Here is a 24271-nt window from a genome sequence, read left to right as displayed (position 1 = left end):
AGGGCTCTACAACATCTCCCAACCCTACCTCAGGACACCCTTCCCTGCCAGCCGTTTGTGAACCAAGCCTACCATTTAGTTTCTTCTCCATCAACTACAGAGGTTGGCATAAGACAAACCTCACCTCACTTTGAATGTTTGTCCCTTTCTAATCTCTGGTCCTACCACAAATGTTGATGAAAAAGGGCTGGAGAGATGGCTCAGCAGTTAAGAGCACTTGCTGCTCACAGAGGTCTGGGGTTCAGTTCCCAGCACCCACATGATAGCTAACAACCATATAGCTCCTGTTCCAGAAGATTCAGTGTCCTCTTCTGGCCTCTGTGAGCATTGCACACATGAATTACACATACATACATGCAGAAAACACACACACACACACACACACACACACACACACAGAGTTTTTTTTCTAATTAAAAAAAAGATGATGAGCCGGGTGTGGTGGTGCACGCCTTTAATCCCAGCACTCAGGAGGCAGAGGCAGGCAGATCTCTGTGAGTTCAAGGCCAGCCTGGTCTACATAGTGAGTTCCAGGACAGCTGAGGCTACAGGGAGACCCTGTCTCAAAAAGACAAAAACAGAAAACAAAACAAACAAAAAAAAATGATGCTAAAGGCTCAGGGGAATCCCAGCATTACAGCAGACAGCTAAAGAAATGCTTAAATACTGCAAGTCCAAAAGAAAGCCCCCAGGACCCCACATAACAGTCCTCCTATGGGAATAATTTCATTCCAAACCTGACTCTCCTGTCCTAAGCTGCTTCCTGCACTTAAGCATCTCTGTTTCTGCTGTAAAAAATTGCACATTTGGAAAATTTTTCCTCCTGAACACAGATTCCTCTGGCCCTAAGGTCAGGTATCCTCTGACACCTTGAGACAAGGTCTCTCACTAAGTGTGGAGCTAGACTGGTGGCCAGTAAGTGCCAACAGACTTCCTCTCTTTGCTGACCCCTACAGTGCTGGGGTTAAGCCTAGCTTTTTTATGTGGGTGCTAGGATAAGAACTCAGACTTTCAGGCATACACAGTAAGCACTCTTACCCACGGAGCCGTTGCTGCAGTTCGTGGATTGTTTTTTCTCGTTCTGTGAAGAATGACATTGGAATTCTGATGAGAATCGTGCAGAATCTGTAGATTACTGTTGGTAATATAGCCATTTTCACACAATTAATGCTGCCAATTCAGGAGCATGGAAGGTCTTTGTCATCTGATATCTTCTTTTTTCAGTGTCTGAAAGTTTTCATTGTAGAGGTCTTCCACATCCTTGGTGAGGTATGTTCCTAGGTACTTTATTTTGGGGGACATATAATGCTTAATCTTGATTGTCAACATGACAGGGTCTAGAATCAAAGGCAAGCCACTGAACACTTCCGTGAGAGATTTTCTTCATTAGATTATGTGAAGTGGGAAGACCCACCCTAAATGTGGGCAGTACCTTCCAGTGGCAGCCCACATAAAGAATCCTTGCCTGCTTGCTTTCACTCTCACTGCCTAGTTCGTCTGCCCTGTTCCAGTCATTGCTGCATTCCTTCACTGACCCTTAGACTTCCGATGTGAACCACAGACCACCAGCTCTCCAGGAATCCTCCAGACCTTAGATCGAGATTGAGACTGCTGAGACATCCAGCCTGGTGAACTGAGCAACTACCAGGTTCTCTGCCTCTGCAGTGTTAGACAGCCATTGTTGGACTTCCCAGACCATATTGTGTAAGCTGATCTAATATATTCCTTTTTCATATCTGTTCATTCTGTTGGTTGCATTCTTTTGGAGAACCCTGACTAACACAAGAGCTGTTGTGAATGGGAGAACTCTCCTAATTTCTTTCTGAGCAAGTCTGTTATTGGTATATACGAAAGCTAATGACATTGTATGCCTGTGCAGTCTGCTAAGAATAGAATCATGTTATATGTGAACAGGGATAATTTGATGTCTTCCTTTCCTGTTTTTATCCCCTTTCTCTTGGCTCCTTGCTCTGCCTAAGACTTCAAGCTCCACATTCACTAAGAGTAGAAATAGAGCCACCTTAGGCCAGCTGAGTGTCTGCTCCCTCCTCAAGTCAAGCCATCACCTCCCTCTACCTCTGCTACCCTAACTGCACCATCTGAGAATTTATGCAGAGCACCTGCTCACACTACAGACTGGAATAGCTCTCAATTAGAGAAGCTTCTTTTAGCAGTGGACAATGGTCAAAGTAGAGACTCACATCTCATTAAGTTGCTGAGAATAAGGGACTGCTGAGTGCTCGGCCCTAAATGAAGAGAGGGTGGGGATGGAAAGGAGAACTGAGGAGCACTGTCTTCTGGCAGACGTGCCATTGCACTTATGAACACTCAGCAGCTGTGATCACCTGCACTAGAACTTCACCATAAAAAACAGACATGGGACTGGAGGGGAAGCAGCTATGAAGAACAGGGGGTCATCAGGAGTCCAGAGAGGATAAGAAAGGGTGTTGAGGCCAAATATGATAGCAATAATTGTATCATAACCAATAACTGTCAAAAAGAGAAAGTAAGAAAAAAAATAATGAGCACTCTTGCCTTGTTCCAGATTTTAGAGGAATGTTCTCAGTCTTTCCTTATTTAGTAGGGGGCTGGCTATAGGTTTTTCATATACAGCCTTTATTATTTTGAGGTATGTTCTATTTCTAATTTCTCCAGGACTTTTATCATGAAGACCCGTTGAACTTTTCAAATGCCTTTTCTGCATCTATCAAAAGTATCATGTGATTCCTGTCCTTAAGGTTACTTACACAATGTTGAACCAATCTGGTGTCTGTGTGATGAAACATACTCAGTCCTGATGTCTCATATTCTTTTTTTCCATTTTTTTTTTTTTTTGAGACAGGGTCTCCCTGTAGCCCCAGCTGACCTGGAACTGGTTACATAGACCAGGCTGGCCTCAATCTCAGAGGTCTGCTGCCTCTGTTTCCCAACTGCTGGAATTAAAGGCCTGGACCACCACACCTGGCTGGTCCTGTCTATTTAGTGTTCTGAGTGCCCATTGTATCTGAATGGGCATCTCTTTCCATAGATCTGGGGGATTTTCTTCTATGATTTTATTGAAAATGCTTCTGGGGCTGGTGAGATCATTCAGTGGGTGAAAGTGCCTGCCACCAAATTTGATAACCTGAGTTCAATCTCTGGAACTCACATGGTGGAAGGAGAGAACCAACTCATTCAAGTTGTCCTCTGACCCCTACACATGTGCCATGGCTTACATGTGCCCAGCCCCCTTCCATACTAAAATATAATTTTTAAAAGATTTTATTTTAAATTATATATGTATGTATGTATGTATGTATGTATGTAGGTAGGTAGGTATGTGGTGTGTACACATGAGTACAGAGCCCGTGGAGGCCAGAAGAGGACATTGGATTCCTGAGAGCTAGAGTTATAGGTAGTTGTGAGCTGTCCAATGTGGATGCTGGGAACTTACCCACAAAGTCATCTTACCGATCCGTAAAATATAATAAGAACTTTCTTTAAAGAACATGTTTTCTATTCTTTTGGCATGGCATTGTCCTTCTTCCATGCCCTTAATTCACAAACTTCTTCCTTTCATGGTATCCCGATGATTCTGTATGTTCTATTCACTTTTAAAGTTTATTATTGACCTTGACTGAGTGATCCAGCTCCTCTACCCTGTCTTCAGCTCTGAAATTCTCACCTTCACAGGGTCCATTCAATTACTCAGAGGCTTTCCACTGAGCCTTTTAACTTTTTTCCCCAGTCAGCTGGGATACAGAGAGACCTGTCTCAAAACACAAAACAAAACAAACATCATCAACAACGGACCAGAAAAGAAACTCCTATCACATCATAGTTAAAACACTAAATATACACATCAAATACGGTATATTGAAAACTGCAAGAGACACTGACAAAGTCACATATAAAGGCAGGCCCACCAGAACAACTTCTGACTTTTCTATGAAAACCTTAGAAGCCACAGGACTTGGAAGGTATATTTCAAACTCTGGAAGATCATAACTGTCAACCCAGCCTAATATACCTGGCAGAACTGTCTTTCCTAATTGAAAGGGAAAAGAGAAACATTGCATGACAAAAGCAGATTAAATAAACCTAAGACCCCCAAAGCCAGCCCCAGCGAAAGTGCTAGAAGGAATATTTCAGACTGAAGAGAAAGATAAACATGCTCAAGAGGCTACAGGGCAAAAATAAACAAGGCTAAGACAGTTGTTAGAAAAAGAGGACTAAGAAAACACCCAAAACTACAAAAACAACAAAATGACAGGAATCTATCCACACTTTTCAATGATAACTCTGAATGTTAACAATCTCAACTCTTCTATCAAAAGACACAGACTAGCAGGCTGGATTTGAAAACAAGATCCTTCATTTTTCTGCCTCCAAGAAACATAACTCACCATCAAAAATAGATACCATCATAGGGTGAAAGGGTGGGAAAAGGTCTTCTAGGCCAATGGGACCAAAAACAAGCAGGTGTCACTATTATTAAAATAGACTTCAAATCTAGTCAGAAGAGAGAAAAAAGCATCAATTCACACTGATCAAGAGAACAATCCATCAAGAGGAAATTACCCAATTTCATATAACAAATACTGCTAGATTTAAAGTCATAGATTAACCCCAACATAGTAACAGTAGGTAACTTCAATACCCTACTCTCAACATTTTACTGATCAGTTGGAAAAAAATAAACAGAGAAACACTGGAATTAAGTAACACCATAGATCAAGTGTCTCTACTTAAACACTACTAAATACATATTTTTCTCAGCAACCCATGGAACTTTCTTTAAAATAGATCACATATTAGGATACAAATCAAGTTTCAACAAATACAGGAAAATTAAAATAATTCCTTGTATTATATTTGATCACAGTGGAATAAGACCACAAATCAATAGCAAGAGAAAGTAGAGAGATTATACAAACTCATGGAGATCAAGCAACATACTATTGAAAGACAAATGAGGGCCTGGAGAAATGGCTCAGCGGTTAAGGACACCGGTTCTTGCAGAAGACCTGGGTTCGAATCCCAGCACCCACATGGCAACTAACAACTGTTTGTAACTCCAGTTCCAGGAGACCTGACAACCTCTCTGTCCTCTGCAGGGATTGCACAACATGGGTGCCCTTATCTACATGCAGGCAATGCACACTTACACATAAAATAAAAATAATAAATAAAATATTTTTTAAGAGACAAATGAATCATTAAGGAAATCAAACAATTCCTAGAATTAAATAGAAGTGAAGGCAACATACTAAAATCTATGGGACACAGTGGAGGCAGTCCTAAGAGCCTATATTAAAAAATAGAGAGGGGAGCAGAGGGATGGGTAGGGCTTCTGGTCATTACCCAGAGCACTGCGCAGAGGAGCATGGCATCCCCAAACTGTAGCCCTCCACCCCAACTCCATTCACTGCACTTGGTGGCAGCACAGATTCAGCAGCTCTGCAGGCTGCACTTCTCCTTCAGTAGCTTCAGGGCAACCAGTGGAGCCAGTGTCATGGATGGTGGATGCATATTTCAACAGCCTCCACTGGGGCTCAGTGATGGTGCTTGTGACTTTCACAAGATGCTTCTGGAGTGAGGACCTGCTATGCACTGGGTTCACATGTCAGCATGGTGGCTGCCTGGGTGTAAGCTCACTCACAGAGGCTGGGGTGGGTTTTACCTTTCCTTCCAAGAGACCCTTACCACTAAATTTTAGAAAAGAGTGATGCTCTGAACTTTTCTCTCATGCTTTTTAGCAATGGCCATCTTATATTTCTGGAAAGATTATAAATTTTATATTTTTACAACCATTTACCTGCCTCGCTGTGATCAGCAAAGTGACGAATTTAGGTGAGAGGCTAAGAACTGAGCAAAGCTTACCTGGAGACATTTTCACCTGCATATCTTTCCTTGCAATGGGGCCAGTGCTTGTATGGGGTCCAAGAGTCTCTGAATTGGGAAATGTCCTACAGGTGCATCTCTCTAAAGAAGGGCAGAAGACTCTGCATTCTATTCAATGGGAAATGTGGTGCTGCCACCTGCTTTCAGCTAAGAGGGAATCAGAGCCTCCCCTGTCTATCCTCAGGTTTGCCAGCTGCTAACTAGCCAGAGTTCCAGGGCAGAGGATCTTCAAAGTACCTAAGACCCAGAGCAATGAAGAATGAAATACAAAACCTTCCTAAGGAGTTCTTTGACACTTCCGGGTTGATAGAATTGTTTTTCTCTCTGACTTCAATAAAGTTTAAGAAACTCCAATTTTTTAAAAAACATTTATTTATTATTTTTATTTTATGTGTATACAAGTGAATTGCCTGCATGTAGTAAGTGCACCCATGTCATGCAATGCCCACAGAGGTCAGAAGAGGGTGTTTGATACCCTAGAACTGGGGATACAAATGGTTGTTAGCAGCATGTGGGTGCTGGGAACCAAACCTGGGTCCTTTGCAAGAGAAGTCAGTGCTCTTAACCACTGAGCCACCTCTCCAACTCATAACTTCACATTTTTAACAAATTTATATCTTTTTCCCAAAAAAAAAATCAGACCCTAAATTAAGGAATGACATACTCATATAGGTACTAGAAGCACAGAGAACACTGAATAGATAAGGCCAGAAAAGAAACTCCCCATGGTATATCAGAGTAAAAACACTAAATGTACAGAACAAAGAGAGAATACTGAACGCAGCAAAAGAAAAACAAGTCACATATAAAGGAAAACCCATCAGAACTACAGCTAACTTTTCAATGCAAATTATGAAAGCCAGAAGATCCTGGACCAAAGTATATCAAGTTCTAAATGATCATAGATGCCAACCCAGATTACCCAACAAAACCGTCTATTATAATTGAAATGGAAAGAAAAATCTTCCATGACATAAATAGGCTGAAAGAATTCAAGCCCACCAAACCAACCCTACAGAGCATACTCAAAGCAGAACAAAGGACTGAAGAAAGGAATGACTATACCAAGAGGTGACAGAAAGAAAACGAATGAAAGTATAATTGTGGAAACACAAAATTGGACCAAGAATGCAAACAGAAATTTAAACGACAGTAACCAATCCATACCTTTCAGTAGTAGCTTTAAATGTCTTTGGTCTCGATTCCTCAGTCAAAAGACACAAGCTAGTTGAATGGATTAAGAAATAAAATCCATCTTTTTGTTGTTTCAGGAAACTCATCTCACCTTCAAGGACAGGCATTATCTTAGGGTAAAAGGATGAAAATATATTTCCCCCAAAATGGCATGAAGAAACAATCAGGTGTTGCAATTCTAATATCTGACAAAAAGACTTCAAACCGAAACTAATCAGAAGAGATAAAGACAGTCACTTCATTCTGATCAAAGGAACAATTGACCAAGAAGATACTACAATCATGGACATATATGCATCAAAGTCTAGTGCACAAAATTTCATAAAAACAGCACTTTAAACTGGGCATGGTGGCACACGCCTTTAATCCCAGCACTTGGGAGGCAGAGGCAGGTGGATCTTTCTGAGTTTGAGGCCACCCTGGTCTACATAGTGAGTTCCAAGACAGCTGGAGCTACAAGGAGACCCTGTCTCAATAAAGACCAAAAAGAAAAAACAAACAAACAAACAAACAAACAAAAAAACCCCAGCACTTTAAGAGACAGATTAATTCCAACTCAGTAATACTTGGTGACTTTAATACTCCACTTTAATATCTCCAATAGACAGGTCAACAGTCAACAAGTGGGACTTCATTAAACTGAAAATGTTCTGTACATCAAAGAAACAACCGAGGAAGTAAAGAAGCCCATAGAGTAGAAGAAAATCTATATGAGCTATCCATCCAACAGAGGATTAATATCCAGAATATATAAAGAGCTCCAAAGACAAAAAAATCAAGAAAACAATGACCTAACTAAAAGATGCACTATGGATCTGAACAAAGTTCTCAAAAGAAGAAATAAAAATGGCTTAAAAGCACCTTAAGTTCAACATCTTTAGTAATTAGGGAAATGCAAATCAAAACCACCCCAGTCAGACTGGCTAAGATCAAGAAAACAAATGCTGGTGAGGATGTGGGAGGGGGAACACTCATTCACTGCTGGTGGGATTGCAAACTCATGCAACCACTATGAAGAACTCTTTAAAAAAAAACTAAAAATGACTCTACCATATGATCCGATAATACTACTCCTTGGCATATACTTATACATCCATGTTTGTTGCTGCTCTTTTCACAATAGCTAAGAAATGGAAGTAACCTAAGAGTCCCTCAATTGATGAATGAATAATGAAAATGTGTTACATTTACACAATGGAGTTGTACTCAGCAGTAAATAAAGACAAAATTATAAAATTTGAAGACAAATGGATGGAACTAGAAACTGTTATGCTAAGTACCACAGACTCAGAAAAATAAATGATGTATGCTCTCCCTCATTTGTGGATCATAGCATCAAATCCTTTATCTCAGTATATATCCAGATATAACTGGAGGAGCCAGAAAAATGGAAAGAAACCACCAAGGTAATAGGAAAGAAAGAGCCTGGTGGGGGTGGAGGGGTCATAGGAGACAGGTGCTACCAAGGGTGAAATTGGGGTATTTAACTGGGAGGCGAAGAAGTAGGGTTATACAAGAAACCATGGGGGTAAAGGAAAAGAAGGAGCTCAAGAGAGGGGAGATCATAGAAGATAGATATTACCAAGGGGGAAATGGAGGAAATGGGGGTACTTTAACTGGGGAAGGAGGATGGAAGGCTAGACAGGGAGAGAGAGAGAGAGATGAGAGATAAATAATGTTTAGCTGATGTGAAAAACCAGAAGGAAGTGTATTAGTTCAAAATCCTATTGAAAAATAACATGTACAATATCTACACATGAGTGCATGTGTAGAGCTGAAGGCTATAATAAGAGGGAACACAGTGCCAGACAGGAGAAACCTCCCTTTGAGTTGTTGGTCAGGGTAGACTGAGAGACTCTCAAATTACACAGGTTATTTCCACAGCCCTTGATTATCTCCCAGAACGTGAAGGTAAAACCCTATTGCTGAAGACAGGACATACTTGGGACACAGGGCTTGGAGCAATGGAGCTGAAACTGACCTGTAAGTCAATTCCCTGAAGACTAGCTCTCATAGTTTTGGATGACACCATATAAGCTGCTAAGGGAGAAAATCAATCAATGATCCAACCCCAGCTTTAAAGCCTAATAACCACAACAATGACCAGTATGGTGAACTATATTGGTGCAGTAGTGGCACTTTTATCCTGGGGGTAATCAACAGCTATCTAATCAGACTTAAAGTCTACTCAATAGAAGGGACTTCATATGTGGCATTTTAAACATAGCCAAATACACATGGCTGGAGAGGTAATAGATATTAGAGAAAGCATCCCTAGACAAACATAATTTCTAACTATATGCTAAATATGGATCATTGTATTTACAGAGATGTATAACAGTCATCACTCATCAAAAAAGTTTCTTTTGCAACAGATGGGGACAATTAATAGAGTTCCACAACTGGTTGCACACAGAGAATAAGTGTCTGTGAGATGCCCAGCCCTAAATGACACATCTACAATGGAAGATTGTACACTTAAGGCTCATGGAACATAGTGGAACAAGGGGTAAAGATAATACTGATGCATCTCTCAACTTTCATCAGCAAAGCTTCCTCATGCAACAGACTGCAATGGACACAAAAGGCCACAGCTGGCCAAAGTGTAGATAATAAGAGACTGCAGAGTGTGAGTCCCTGAAGAGACCCTGCATTAAAATTCACCCACTCGGGGTTGAGGGACCATTGCAGAAGAGGGGACGGAAAAAATTTAAGAGCCATGAGAAGAGGTGCATGACTGTAGGGAAATAGAGTCTTACTCTTAGGACCTTGCTCATATGAATTTACACCAAAGGTGACACCATGCACAAGACCCATGCAAACTCAGATGAAAACCAGAAAGAACTTGGGAAATGGGCAGGGGCCACAGCTTTGATGAGGAACTATTGGCAGCTGATCACTGCTGAGTGTGGGAGAGTTGATCTTCTTTAAAGGAGTGACACTAGACAGGCTGAACAGGCTCCAGTGGATGAGCTCATACCAAGGGACATCTGGACACACAAACTTGACTTAGGCCTTAACACATATGACAAAATGCATGTTGTCCTATTGGCAGGATATGGGGATACAGACAGGAAAGGGGGAACTAAATATGATTACGATGTATTGTATGGAATCCACAAAATTTCAATAAAAGTAATTTTTTTAAAAATCAGAGCAGAATCAAATAAACAACCCAATGATACACCGTAAAGCACTGTAAAAATAAGACCAAACTAAACCCAAAATCAGTAGACAGGGAGAAATAACTAAGGTTAACACATAAATTAATAAAATCAAAACAACTAAAAAAAACTAAATACAAAGAATCAATTAAACAAAGAGCTGGTTCTTTAAAAAGACAAAAAAGATTAACAAATCCTTAGCCAAATTAACCAAAAGAAAGAGAAATTTAATGAATTTATTAATGAAATTTGGGATGAAAAGGGAGGCATTTCCAATAGATAATAATGAAATCCAGAAAATCATGAGGACATACCTTAAAAATTTATACTCTACTAAAATGGAAAATCTTAAATGAATGAGTTTCTAGATATCAACATTAAATCAAGATAACATAAATAACTTAAACAGATCTATAATAAGTGATGGGACTGAAGCAGTAATTAAAAATCTCCCAACTAAAAAAAGCCTAGATCAAGACAGATAATAGCACAGAATTCTACCAGATCTTCAAAGAAGAACTAACACCAATACTTCTCAAATTATTCTGTAATTTATTCACCTGGAGTGAAGGGAAGTTTACAAAAGGAAAGAACATTTCCAAATTCTTTTTATAAAGCCACTGTCATTCTGATTCTAAAACCGAACAAAGGCACACCGGAAAAGAAAATTATAGACCAAGCTTCCTGATGAACCTAGACATAAAAATTTTCAATAAAATACTTGCAAGTTCAATTCCCAGCACCCACATGGCAACTAACAACCATCTGTAACTCCAGTTCCAGGGGATCCAGTGTCCTCTTCTGACCTCCTCAGGCATTATACAACATGGGCACTTAAATACATTCAGTCAATACAGTCATACACATAAAGTAAAAATAAATAAAATATTTTTTAAAAAAGAGAAAGAAGCTGGGCATGGTGGCACATGCCTGTAGTCCCAGCACTTGGGAGGCAGAGGCAGGCAGATCTCTGTGAGTTCAAGGCCAGCCTGGTCTACATAGTGAGTTCCAGGACAGCAGGGGAGATCCTGCTTCAAAAAGACAAAAAAAAAAAAAAAAAAAAAAGAGAGAGAGAGAGAAAGAAAATAAGAGTGTGAAGATAACTCATCTGTTAAGAGCACTTCCTGTTTCAGAGGACCTGAATTGGGTTTGCAGCACCCACATCAAGTTACTCATAACTGCCTGTAACTCTAGCTGCAGGATATCCCACATTATCGTTTGGTCTCCACTGGCAGCAGTACACATGTAGCAGTCACACAGACCTACACACACATGCACACAAATAAGAATAAAATAGATCTTTTTTTCTTTTTCTGAAAAAAAAGGAAGTAAGGGAGGAGCAATGACCAAAGATTTAAGCCTCTACTTGAAGAAGACAGAAACAGCAAACAAAATGTGAAAATATTATTGAAGAAATACGTTTTAAAATGGATTATTGATAAATGGAAATAAGCAAATAATGCAGAAAATTAATTGAAATAGAAGTGTTTTTTATATAATTGATAAATTTATAATGAGACTGCTCAACAGAAACAGAGTTTACTGCACCTAGGGTGAGGTGGGGGAGCTGAAGTCAGAGGATTTGGAATTCAAAGCCAGCCTGGGGTATATAGCAAGGCTCATCTCAATGAACAGTAAGTAGGGGCTGAAGAGATGGCTCGGCAGTTAAGAGCGTCTGAGTTTGGTTCCCAGCATCCACAGAGGGTGGCTTACAACCACCCCTAACTCCAACTCCAGAAGGATTCAACTCCAGCTTCACAAGAATTCAACACCCTCTTCTGACCTCCACAAGCACCTGCACCCACATGCACATACCCACACATATATACAAAATCAAACATAAAATAAATCTTTTAAAAAACCAATGAGAGCCAGGCGTGGTTGCATACACCGTTAATTCCAGCACTCAATAGGCAGACGCAGGAGGATTCCAGGCCAGCTGCGGTTACAGGAAGACCCTGTCTCAAAAAAAACCCAAAAACCAAAAACCAAAAAACAACAAAACAAAGAAACAATAAGGAGAGAGAGAGAGAGAGAGAGAGAGAGAGAGAGAGAAAGAAAGAGAGAGAAACAAATTGCCAATAATAAGAATATTGAAGGAATAACACTACAGGTTTTAGATACTGTTTTAAAGCAAGGAATTTTGAGAAAAAATATAGCAATACATACATATGTGTATATATATATTATCTTAGTATACTATGTAATATAGTATCATAACTTAGGTTAAATGGGGAAGTTAACAAAAGTAACTCAGAAAACATAACACCTAAATATCCCTATATCAGCTTTTGTATGATTTTGTCATGTAAATTTTCCCAACAAAGAAAATTCCAGGTTCAAATAGTTTCAATGAACAATCCTATCAAATATTTAAGGAGAAATAATAATAATAGTAACAACAGCATATAGACTTTCAGCATATAGAGATGAGGAATACTTTCCAATTGATTTCATGATCCCAACATCACACTGATATCATTGAGGGACATCTGGGAGCACTAACTTGACTGAATAGGCCTTAATGCAACTGACAGAATGCATGAATTCTGGAGGGTGGGGCAGGTATAGGAGGTGCCAATGGGGAAGGGGGTATAAAGAGGATTAAGATGTTGTGTATGAAATACACAAAAGTTCAATAAAAACTTTACAAAAAGAAAAGGTAGACCTCAATGTCCCTCATTAACACTTACACAGCATTTATTTACAAAATAATAGCAAACTAAACTCAGCAACGCAGAAAAGCCATAATGTATCATGAGCCAGTGACGTGCACTCCAGGAAAAGAAGCTTGGTTTAGCGCTTACAAATCAGTGATGCAAGTCACCCTGTTATAGAGAAAGGAAGGAAAACCTATAGATCTGTAATACTTGATCATAACACCTTAAAATCATCAACTCAGATGGTCCTACGACTTTTTAACTCCATCTACATAGGCCCTCTTGACTGTCTTCCAAGGCCTAAGAGTATACAAATATGGGAACCCTAAAACCCTCTGGTTCCCTTAACTCTTCTTGCTTTTGATGTTTATTCCCCCACATCCCTAACCTCCCTCACTACACCTGGTAGTTATACAATAAAGTCACTGGTGCACTTTTGGGGTCTTTTAGATAGGCCCTCTGGAGGGATACTTTGAATGCTACACCCGACGCCCCTATTCAGCATGGATGAAGCTAGAGGGGTCTGTGTCCTCATCCTCGAGTTACCTCTTCAGAGAGGGAATGAAGAGAGCAGGAGGGAGAAATAGGCTAGGCAGTTTAGGGCAAAGACCTCAAAAGAAAAATGACCAATTTTTTTTTTTTTTTTTTTCTCTGCTGAGAGTTGGAAATTCCCTTGGATCTGCCAGTAACTTGTCCCTACCTGAGGCTAGAGATGCCAGAACTATCTAATCCAAAGATATCTCTGGTTCCACCATAGCTGGAGGCTATGGATGCTAATAAGGGGGTCTTTTTTTTTTTTTTTCTTATCTCTCTTTTTCCTGAAGTAATCCCCTGTTCCTGGAAAGACACTGAGGATGTGACCAGGACCTCAAGGGACCTGGACATCTGAAATAAGAACTGGACTAACCAGCTCATCTCCCCCTCCCCTCCTTCTTCCCCTAAACCCTTATTAACTCTCAAGTAATGAGATTCTGGAATCCCATGACCAGGAGTCCTTCTGCTGTACAGGCACTCTGCTTTCTCTATCCTAAGCTCCCTATAATAAAATACTCCTTTCTAAAACTATAAAATAAAATAAAATAAATAGCAACTCTGCAAGTGAAGACTGGAAGAGGATTTCCTCAGTCTGATCAAGGTCATGGGATACAAGGCCAATGTCTAAAAATTATATTTTCATATGGTAGCAGTAAGCAACTAGACACAATTCTTTAAATACTAGAGACTGAATCTATAGCCTCCCATGTTCTAGGCAAGTACTCTACCACTGGGCTACCTTGACCCTCTTTTTTATTTTTATTTTGAGACAAGATCTCATAAGTTATCTAGGATGACACTGAACTTACTCTGTAGCCAGACAGACCCTAAACTTGGAATCTTTCTGTCTCAGCTGCTTGAGTAACTGGAATCTGAAATTTATTTTTAAAAACCAATTACAATATAATTTTAAAATTCAATGCTTAAGAAGAAATATGTCTGCAAACAGGGACAATTTGACTTCTTTTCCTGTAGAAAGCACTAGAAGGCTGGGCAGACAGCTCAGTCAGTATAATGTTTCCTGCGTAAACAAGAGGACCAGAGTTCAGATCCCCAGCACCTATCTAAAGAGCTGGACATGGCAGCACACCCTGTTTCCCAGCACTGGGAAGCCACAGAAAGAAGACTCCCTGGGGCTTGCTGGGCAGCCAGGCAAGGTCAGGTGAACTCCAGGTTCAGTGAGAGACCTGCATCAAAGAACAGGACGGAGAGCACATACACAGATACGTGCACATGCATACACCACACAGTAATAATGATGATGATGATGAAAACATTCAAAGACGGAAACATCTCTCATGTTCACTAACCAACAGAATTAATATCGTTTAAAACAGCCATATGACTGGAAGCACTGAATTGCAAATTCAGTGCATTCCCCATCAAAATGTCTACAACATTCTTCATGGAAATAGAAAAAAAAAAATCCTGAAGTTCATATGGAAATATAAGGCCCCAAATAGCCAAAGCAATTTTGAGAAAAAGCAAATGTTGAAAGTGTCTCCATGCCCAACTTCTAACTATAAAACCATAAACCATAGTGACAAAATTGGCATGGGACTGACAAAAACAAAAACAAAAACAAAACCCACGTATGACCAAGGGAACAGAATGGAAGATCGAGTTCCAGCCATCTAATTGAAAATAAATTAGGCTCATGCTCTGGACCAGCCGGACAAGTGTAGCCCTCACCACTCATCAAAGAAGTTTCTTTTTGCAACAGATGAAGACTGTTACAAAGTTTCAAAACTGGTCAAACACAGAGAATAAGGGTCTGTGAGGTGCCCAGCCCTAAGTGTTGCATTTACAATGCAGCCTCTACACCCAAAGCTCTGGGAACATCACAGAAGAAGGGACAAAAAGAATGTAAGAGCCAGAAGGACAGGACACCTGCTGCTAGTTAATGTATTCTAGACATGATAGGAAAGCTACCCCAGTGAAATATCCATAGCGTGGTCGTCTACCAAGTTCTGCATAATGACAAAACCAACTGACATGCCGAGGGAGATGGGGGAATGTCATGGGGTCCCACCACAAGATGAAGAGCTACAGGCAATCAGTGGATGCTGAGGAAGGGAAATCAGTTTTCTCCAGGGACCAGCTCCCTGAGAACTTATCTAATCAGCCCTAAACAGGGGTACAAATGAGCACCATTAAACGGATTCAGCACATTATATGTGTGGGTGTATTTCGAAATGTATGTCTTTATGTATATGTAACAATAATAAAGGAGAGGGCAGGAAATTGTGGGGGACAGATGGGAGGAGTTATAGGGGGACTTGGAGGAAGGAAATGATGCAAATACAATACACATGTATGAAAGGCTCAAAAGACTGAAAAATGAAGCCACGATGAAATATCAAAAAATTAGAAAATAAAATTCTTTAACAAGTAGTGCTGGTGAAGCTGGATGGTCACAGAAGACTAAAACTAGACGACAGCTCTCATACTGTACAAAAATCAGCTCCAAAGTGATAAAAGACTTTCATGTAAGACCTAAACTCTAAAATAATCAGAGGAGAACAGTTGGGAGACACATCAAGAGCTAGGTATAGGCCAAGACTTTCTGAATGGGACTCAAGTAGCTCAAGAAAAAAGAGCGATTGGTTAGTGGGGTTGAATTAAATTTAAAAACTTCTGCACAGCAAAAGAAACAACCAAGACAACATAGAGGCAGCCTGTGGAATGAGTGAGATTTTGTCAGCTGTTTATCTGAGAGGGGATTATCCAAAATTTAAACTTAAGAACCCAAAAGTGTAAGTGCCAAAGAAAATAATTTGATAAATAGATGGGCAAGTGAAATGAATAAATACTTTTCAAATAAAGAAGTTCAAATGACCAATACAAATGAAAAGGAGATTCAACACCTTTAGCCACCAGGGAATCAAAATCATGTGAGTTTCCATGTCACCCAGTCAGAATGGTCATCATCAAGAAATCAAAACAGCAAAACCTGGCAAGGATGTGGGAGACGGGGCCCTTTTACATGGCTGGTGGAATGTTAACCAGGGCAGTACTATGGGAACCAGTACAGAACTAGCACTGTAAGGTGTTACAGATGTTACTCAGGGAACCTTCAGAGCCATCTTCGCCCGAGATGAGCTATGACACAGAAGCCCACTCCAGCCCACTCTGTGTTTTTCTTTTGTTTTATTTCAGTTTGGCGTAGGTTTGCTATTGTTTTTTGAGGGGTGGGTTAGAAATTTAGCTCCAAACTTGATTTACTATTTATAACTCAGGATTTAGGATTTCCCTTCAACCTCATGACCATTACCCCATCTACCTGTTGACATGGCTGGGTTTGACCATCACAAAAATGTACAACTGGGTGTCCCCTTTAGCCATAAGAATTAGCTGCTTTTGTTAGAAATTAAATTAGTTGTTTCAATTTTTTGAGCCTTGCCACAAGAAATTAAATACACGTGCCAGTCACCTCTGAATAACACAGGATGTGGTGGAAGATGAGTGTGGGGTAGTAGTTTGCTCATAAAAGTCAAGTTTATTTTTTCAATCAGTCTAAGTACTACCATTTGTTGTGAATGTTATTGTACTTTTTCTGACCATCCCTGGGTTTCTCCATATACTGAAAGCACTCTTTCATGTGATTCAGGCAGACAAACTCTGAAGATGATCTCCCGTGCTCCCCACTATTAACAACAGTGTGGCTATGTGCCTATTAAATCAAAACGGGCATGAATTCTAATCAGGACCAGCTACCCACCATGTGGGGTCTGTACAAAGACACCAAGAGACCAAAATTATTTAGCTATGACATATAGTGTGTTAAGAATGATACGGAGAGTTTACGAGAACCTGTTTGTTTTCATTGTTGGTCTTATTTCTGGTGCTAAGGGAGTCTTACTCAGAAAACCTTCACCTGTGCCTATAAATTGAAGTGTGTTTCATCCTTTTTTTTCCTAGCAGTTTCAGGTTATCAGGTCATATGCTAAGGTCATTTATCCATTTGGAATAGTTTTGTGCATGGTGAGAGATAAGGATCTATTTTCATTCTTCTGCAGGTTGAAATCCAGTTGTCCCAGAACCATTTGTTAAGGATGGTGTCTTTTTCCAGAGTATATTTTTGGCATCTTAGTTAAGAATCAAGTAGCTGTAGCTGCTATGGACTTATACCTGGGTCCTCGGTTCTAGGCCACTGATCTCTATCTGTTTCATGTTAGTGCCATGCTACTTTCATTATGATGACTCTATAATATGATTTGAAATCAGGCATTGCAATAACTCCCACAGTATTCTCTTTGCTCAGGATTGCCTTAGCTATTCTTGTCTTTTGTGCCTTCATATAAATTTTTGGATTGTTTTTTTCTACATCTGTGAAGAATAGCAGGTTTTTTTTTTTTCATCCAGCCCCAAAGGGGCAAGAAGAGACTTTAATTAGGGGAAGGGAGGATCCACGGGAATCAGAGACAATGAGCATGGGAGCAAAGGAGCCAGAGTAGGCAAGGCCCAGCTGGGTGCTCCGGAAGACTCACCTCTCCACCTGCAGCACAGGCACTATACCCAGAGTAGTTAAGATGTGGTACCTATCAGCTGGGGAGGCAGGGAGGGCACCAGGTGACCCCTGTAGCCAGAAGATGCCTGGTTCTGGGGCCTTAGCTCCTAGGCCCAGCTGGCAATCATGGATTCAGCCCTTGTTCCCAACTACTGCTGGGTGGCCATCTTCAGGAAGAGCTCAGAAAGCTAGTAAAGGGTCCCCACCACCTCTACTGGGCCTAAGGAGGACTGCAAATATGACAGCAAGGAAGAGAAATGAGTCTGAAGCCTCTCTCTCCCCACCTGGGGTGGCACAGGAAAAATAGTCACCTTCTGGCTCCAGGCCCGCCCAGACCCACAGCAACCAATAAGGTACAATCACTGGGACCAGTCACTGGAGATGGAGGTTGTTTGTTTAAAAAAAAGAAAGGAAAAGAAAAAAAGGTTACAGTCTCCTACAAGCACAGAGTTTAAGTTTCAAGATGTTAAAAAAAATCTGTCCCAGCCCAGGGGACTGAACATCAGAAGCCAGCCTGACCAGGCACATGTGACCTTGGGGCAGGTCCACTGCTGCTTTCTTGCCCAGTTAGCAAGCACACCACACCCCACTCCCATAGTCAATACCCACCGGACCCCGCTCCCAGCTGCTGCTGCTGCTTCTGCTGCCGCTCTGGGGAGTGACTCCAAGACACCTTAGCAGACACAGAGACACAGGGGAGGCTGAGGGGGAAGGCCACGAGATCCAGCCAGATGGATTAAAAATTCTTGAGGAATTTTTCAACCACAATGCGGGCTTAGGCGTTGACTGACAGCTTCATCTCACTGATCTTGTCAATCTCCTCCATGAACTGGATCACAAAGTCCACCAACTTGTGTTTGTATATCTGCTCTGTGTGGAAGTTGGTGATCAGAAAGCTGATGTCATACCCCTCCACTGGTTTCCTTCGAAGGATAAAGAAATTCTCTGCTCGCATCATCATGAAGCGCATAAACTTATGGCATAAAATCTTCTGGATCTCATCAGCCTGTTTCACAGCAATGCTGACCCACACAGAATTGATGGAGCCCTCACTTAGCACCTTTTCCTTCTCATCCCTGCTGATGGTAATAGGTTGCAATAGGAGCTCTTTGCTACTCCTGACTTCCACCTCTGGCTTGTTGTGTCAGTTGTCGACCTGGGAGGAGAAGCTCTCTAGGCAGAGGGCAGCCTGCAGTGTGGCCCGCACAGCACTAAGGTAAGGGCAGAGACTGGCAGTCATCCTGGCTGGGCCGGAAAGTGGAAGTAGAAGAAAAGCATTTTTACTGGGATTGCGTTGCATCTGTAGATTGCTTTTGGTAGGGTGGTCATTTTCACAATATCAGTTCTTCCATTACATGAACATGGGATGTTTGGTGATCCATGAAACTAAAAAACTTCTTTACAGAAAAAGAAACTATGAAGTGATCAATAGGGGGCCCATAGAGTGGGAGAAAACCTTTGCCAGCAGTCTTAGCTTGTTTCTTTATTGCTGTGACAAAACACTCTGACCACTACCAACTTGGAAACGGTTTATTTAGCTCGCATCTCCCAGGTCACAGTTCATCAGGGAGCCCACAATAGGAGCTCAGGGCAGGAACCTGGAGGCAGGAGCTGGAACACAGACCATAGAGGAACTCTGCTTACTGGCTTGCTCCCCTGGCCCCTGCTCAGCTTGCTCTCTTATCCAACGCAGGCCCAATGAGCTGGGCCCTCCCACATCACTCAACAATCAAGAAGATGCCCCATGGACATGGCCACAGGCCAGTCCAATGAAGGCAATTCCCCAACTGAGGCTTCCTCAACCCAGGTGAGTCAAGTTGACACTAAAGCTATCCAGCACACCAGTTATTTATCCAACAGAGTGTTAGTGTCTAGAATATACGAAGAACTCAAAAAACTAAACATTAAGAAAAATAAGCAACCCAATTAAAAATGGGCTAAACTGGAGAGGTGACTCGATGGTTAAGAGCACTTGCTGCCCTTATGGAGGACCAGAATTCAGTTCTTAGAGCCCCCATAGGACAGTTCACCACTGCCTGTTACTCCAGCTCAGGGGATCTGATACCCTCTTCTGACCTCCAAGGACACCCATGTGCATGTATGCACACACACACACACACACACACACACACACACACCACACTAAAATAAACCTTTTATAAATGGGCTATGGAAATGGCTTGGAAATATTTTAGAAAGTACTCAACATCCTTAGCCACTAGAGAAATACAATTGGAACTACTTTAAGCTCCATCTCACCACTCAGCACGACCATCATTAGGAATACAAATGCTGTCATGGATGTGGTGAAAGGGGAACCATGAGTGGGACTGTGGCTGTTGGTGAGAGTGTAGACTAGTGAAGTCACATTGGAAATCAGTGCAGAGGTTTTTCAAAAGAGAAAAAAAAACCCAACTAGAAATAAAATGCCATATGACCCAGTTATACTGCTCCTGGGCACACTCCTGATGAAGTTTATATCCTACTATAGGAACACTTGCACACCCGTGCTCATGGTTGTTCTAGTAATAATAACTAGGACATGGAATCAACCTAGATGTCCATTCAACAGATGAATGAATAAGGAAAATGTGGTACATATACACAAAGGAATATTACTCAGCTGTAAAGAAAGCTAAAGGCTGTAGGTAAATAGATAGAACTGGAAAAATTTGAGTAAGGTAACTCACTTTACCCAGAAAGACAAACACTGTATGTTCTCTCTCAAACACAGATCTAGCTTCAAATCTTTGCTTTGTGTGTTTAACTTGGAGCAGGAAATTCAAAAGGGGTCTTTTGGGGGGAGACATGTTACGGGAGGGAAGATAGTAGAGTATACGTAAAACAACAGTAGTGAGGTGGGGTACTGGGGACAGAAAAGCTTAAGCAGGGAGGGGCATGGGAGCGTGGAGGAAATCAGAAGGTGAAGGGAGGACTAACCCAAAGGAAGAGGGTATGAAAAGCCATATGAAAGCCAACCTGACATAAAAGGAACAGGGCTGAAGAGATGGCTCAGGGGTTAAGAGCACTGACTGCTCTTGCAGAGGACCTGGGTTCGATTCCCAGCACATACATGGTGGTAAAAAACCATCTGTAGCTCCAGTTTCAGGGGATTTGACCCCTTCTTCTGACTTCTGTAGGCACTGCATGACACGGGTGCACTTGTACACATACAGGCAATACACTCATACACATAAAATAAAAATAATAAAATATTTTTTAAGAAATGAAAGGCTAGCAGAACACATGTGAAATGAAAGGAGATGATATTGATACAAAGGGTGTGAGGATGGGGGTGGAGGACTCAGGGAGATGGGGGTAGTGGGTGGGTTAACCAAAACTAAAAATCTATGAAAAAGCTTTATGGAAACCCACTAGTTAGATAATTTCATGATACAACTCTAAAAAATATTTTGAACAGAATTACCATGCATGGGTGGACAATGCCACTCCAGAAGACAGGGGTTATTAAATGAAAATCCCAGTAACAGACATGGGCTATCATCTCCCTATGAGTTAGTGGTCAGAAAGGCCACAGAGGCCTCCAAAAAACACAGGTTATTAACATTGCCCTTGGTTAATCACCATAACTACATGGTGAGACCCTGTTGCTGAAGACACCACACACATGGGCTGAAGTTCAAAGAGAAATTAATCTCAAACCCATCAGGAAACTTCCTCCCTGCTTACTAGCTTTCATAGCTTTTATAGTGCCAGAACGTGCTGTGAAGGCTGCTGGAGGAGAAAAGACATCAATGGTCTTACCCAGTGCTGGACGCTGCATGTTGAAATACCAAGCTGCTGGGCAAGATGTATACAACTGTTAGGATGTTACTAATCGCCTTCTGATTGGATTTGAGGCCTGCTTTACAGGATAGAATGTCATGCCTGGTACTGGAACTGGTCAAAAGTCATAGACCCTAGGGTAAAACCTGCTATTGTTATTTTGCTAAATGGTCATGCTGTCAAATTGTCATCTAAATGTTTATGTTTATATCCATAGACCTGGGCTGCTCCCAGCCTTGGTCAGAGAACCTTCTTTTTGCAGTTGACAACAATGGAAAGATATATAATTGGTCAAAGTGCTGAAAATAAGAAATGAGTGTGAAGCCCTAAATGGGACCTCTATATTAATCACATCAAGAAACTTCAAGGAAGCAGAAGCAAAAAGAATGTAAGCACTGGAGGATGGGGAGGAGAGCTGTGACATGCTGTCATCTGGACGTGGTGTGGCCATCACAACCATGAACTCACAGCAGCTGTGGCTACCTGTACAAGCCAGCCAAATTTCCAGCAGGGGACAGTTGCTGGAAGAGGGAGAATTATTCTTTATTGAGGATGTGGCCGTTGATAGGTTTCCCATGCTCCAGTGGATGGCTCACATACATGTATATATGGAGAGCACTAACTGGACTTAGTGGGTTATCAAAGTTGGGAAGGGGCATATTAGGGGGTGTGGGGTGAATTGGAGGAAGAAAATGAATAGTAGGTATGGTATTTCATGCTATACATGTGTGAAATTGTCAAAAATTAAGAAACATAAAAAAGGAATGATACATAGAAACTAAAATCTTTTCAGAGCCTTCTCAGTCATCTGCAGCTAATATAAACAATATATATTTTAAATATATCATAGATAATATATTATATACAAAAGAAACAGAGATAAGATGAACTAGGAAAACAGATCAGTGATCATGTTAATCAATAGCTCTTGGATCTAGATTGTCCTGTGATATAGCCCTATAATTTCTTATTTCTTAAGCAATAAATTCCTCTCTGTCCAAGCTAATTGGATATAAGTTTCTATCATTTGTAACAGAACATTTATAATAAAATAGAAAAGTATAACAGGAAAAATGAAGCATTAATTTCTCTACCCATCCAGGAACAGTGGTATAACCTGTAATCCCAGAATTCAGGAGGCTGAGCAGAATGATCACAAGTTCAAGTCCATGTGTGGAAGGCTTGGTCCTTCAGCCCATGGCACTGCTGAGGGTCACGAAATCTTAAAGAGGAGGGGTACAGTAGAAGGAAGTTGGGTCATTATGGTCACATGCTTGAAGAGGTGTCGGCACTCAGTCCATCCCTCATTCCTTCTTCCCTATTCAACAGAATGGCTTTCCCTGCCATATGCTGCTACCATGACGAGCTCCCTTGCCACAAGCCCAGAGCCATGGGGCCAGCCAAGCAGCCTGAACCCCCAAAGCTGCAAGCAAAAATAACACTTGCCTCCTTACTCTTTAAACTGCTATAGTGTCACAAAGTCAACTCAGTATTTTTGTAGTCCTCACTGTTTTTTATTTCAATCACGGTCTTGCCCAGGTTCGCCTAGAACTTGTAATATAGCCCTGACTGACTTCAAATAATCTTGATCCTCCTGCCTGTTTCCTGAGTAATAAGACACCAACATACCCAGCTTCACTAATCTTTTTCTATGCATATTTTCTACAGAGTTATATACCACAATTCTGCACTTTTCTTTCATATAATGTAATTATATAAGTATTTCACAAGTAATTAAAATTTCTTTGCGGGGCTGGAGAGATGGCTCAGGGGTTAAGAACACTGACTGTTCTTGCAGAAAACCTGGGTTTGAATCCCAGCACCCACATGGCAGCTAACAACTGTCCATAACTCCAGTTCCAGGGGATCTGATGGCCTCTTCTGTCCTCTGCGGTCATTGCACGACACGGATGTACTTACGTACATGCAGGCATATCACTCATGCACATAAAATAAAAATAACAAGTAAAATATTCTAAAATTTTTTTGCAAATACCATTATTCATGAATATAAAATATCCCATGCAGCATAACAGTACTGTAATATTAATGCTCTGTTATTCAATATTTAGCTTATTTCCAATTATCTCTATTATAAATGGTATTAGGGTACTACCCCCATCCCAGAGATTATTTCCTTGCAGCTAAGATTATTCTCTTCACAGGTAGTCCTGATAATTTATTAAATAAAATGTATGAGCATTTTTAATGTCTATGATAAAATTTGGCAACATTTTTTAACTTTTAAAAAAACTTTATTGAGAATTTCATACATGTATGTAAGGTGTTTTCATCAAATCCATGCCCACCTCCTCCCCTCCAACTCCTCCCACATCTCCCCATCACTTTTTTCTGACAACTTCGTGTTCTTTCTTTCTTTTTCTTTCTTCCTTCCTCCTCCCTCCCTCCCTCCCTCCTTCCTTCCTTCCTCCTCCCTTTTGTTGATATAGGGTCTTGCTATGTATTAAATCAGGCTGGCCTTGAACATGCAGTAATCTTCCTGCCTCTACTCCTGAGTGCAGGGATTATAGGCAGCCTAT

General features: G+C 41.0%; 1 pseudogene; it reads right to left on the bottom strand.

Moving 5' to 3' along the window:
* Nucleotides 1-18591: 18591 nt before the first annotated feature.
* Nucleotides 18592-19185, bottom strand: LOC103750106 (annotated as a pseudogene).
* Between the last annotated feature and the right edge of the window lie 5086 nt (nt 19186-24271).

Source organism: Nannospalax galili, unplaced genomic scaffold, assembly GCF_000622305.1.
Source record: "Nannospalax galili isolate Female #2095 unplaced genomic scaffold, S.galili_v1.0 scaffold591, whole genome shotgun sequence".
Taxonomy (NCBI): Eukaryota; Metazoa; Chordata; class Mammalia; order Rodentia; family Spalacidae; genus Nannospalax; species Nannospalax galili.
This window is presented reverse-complemented; position numbering and strand designations above follow the sequence as displayed.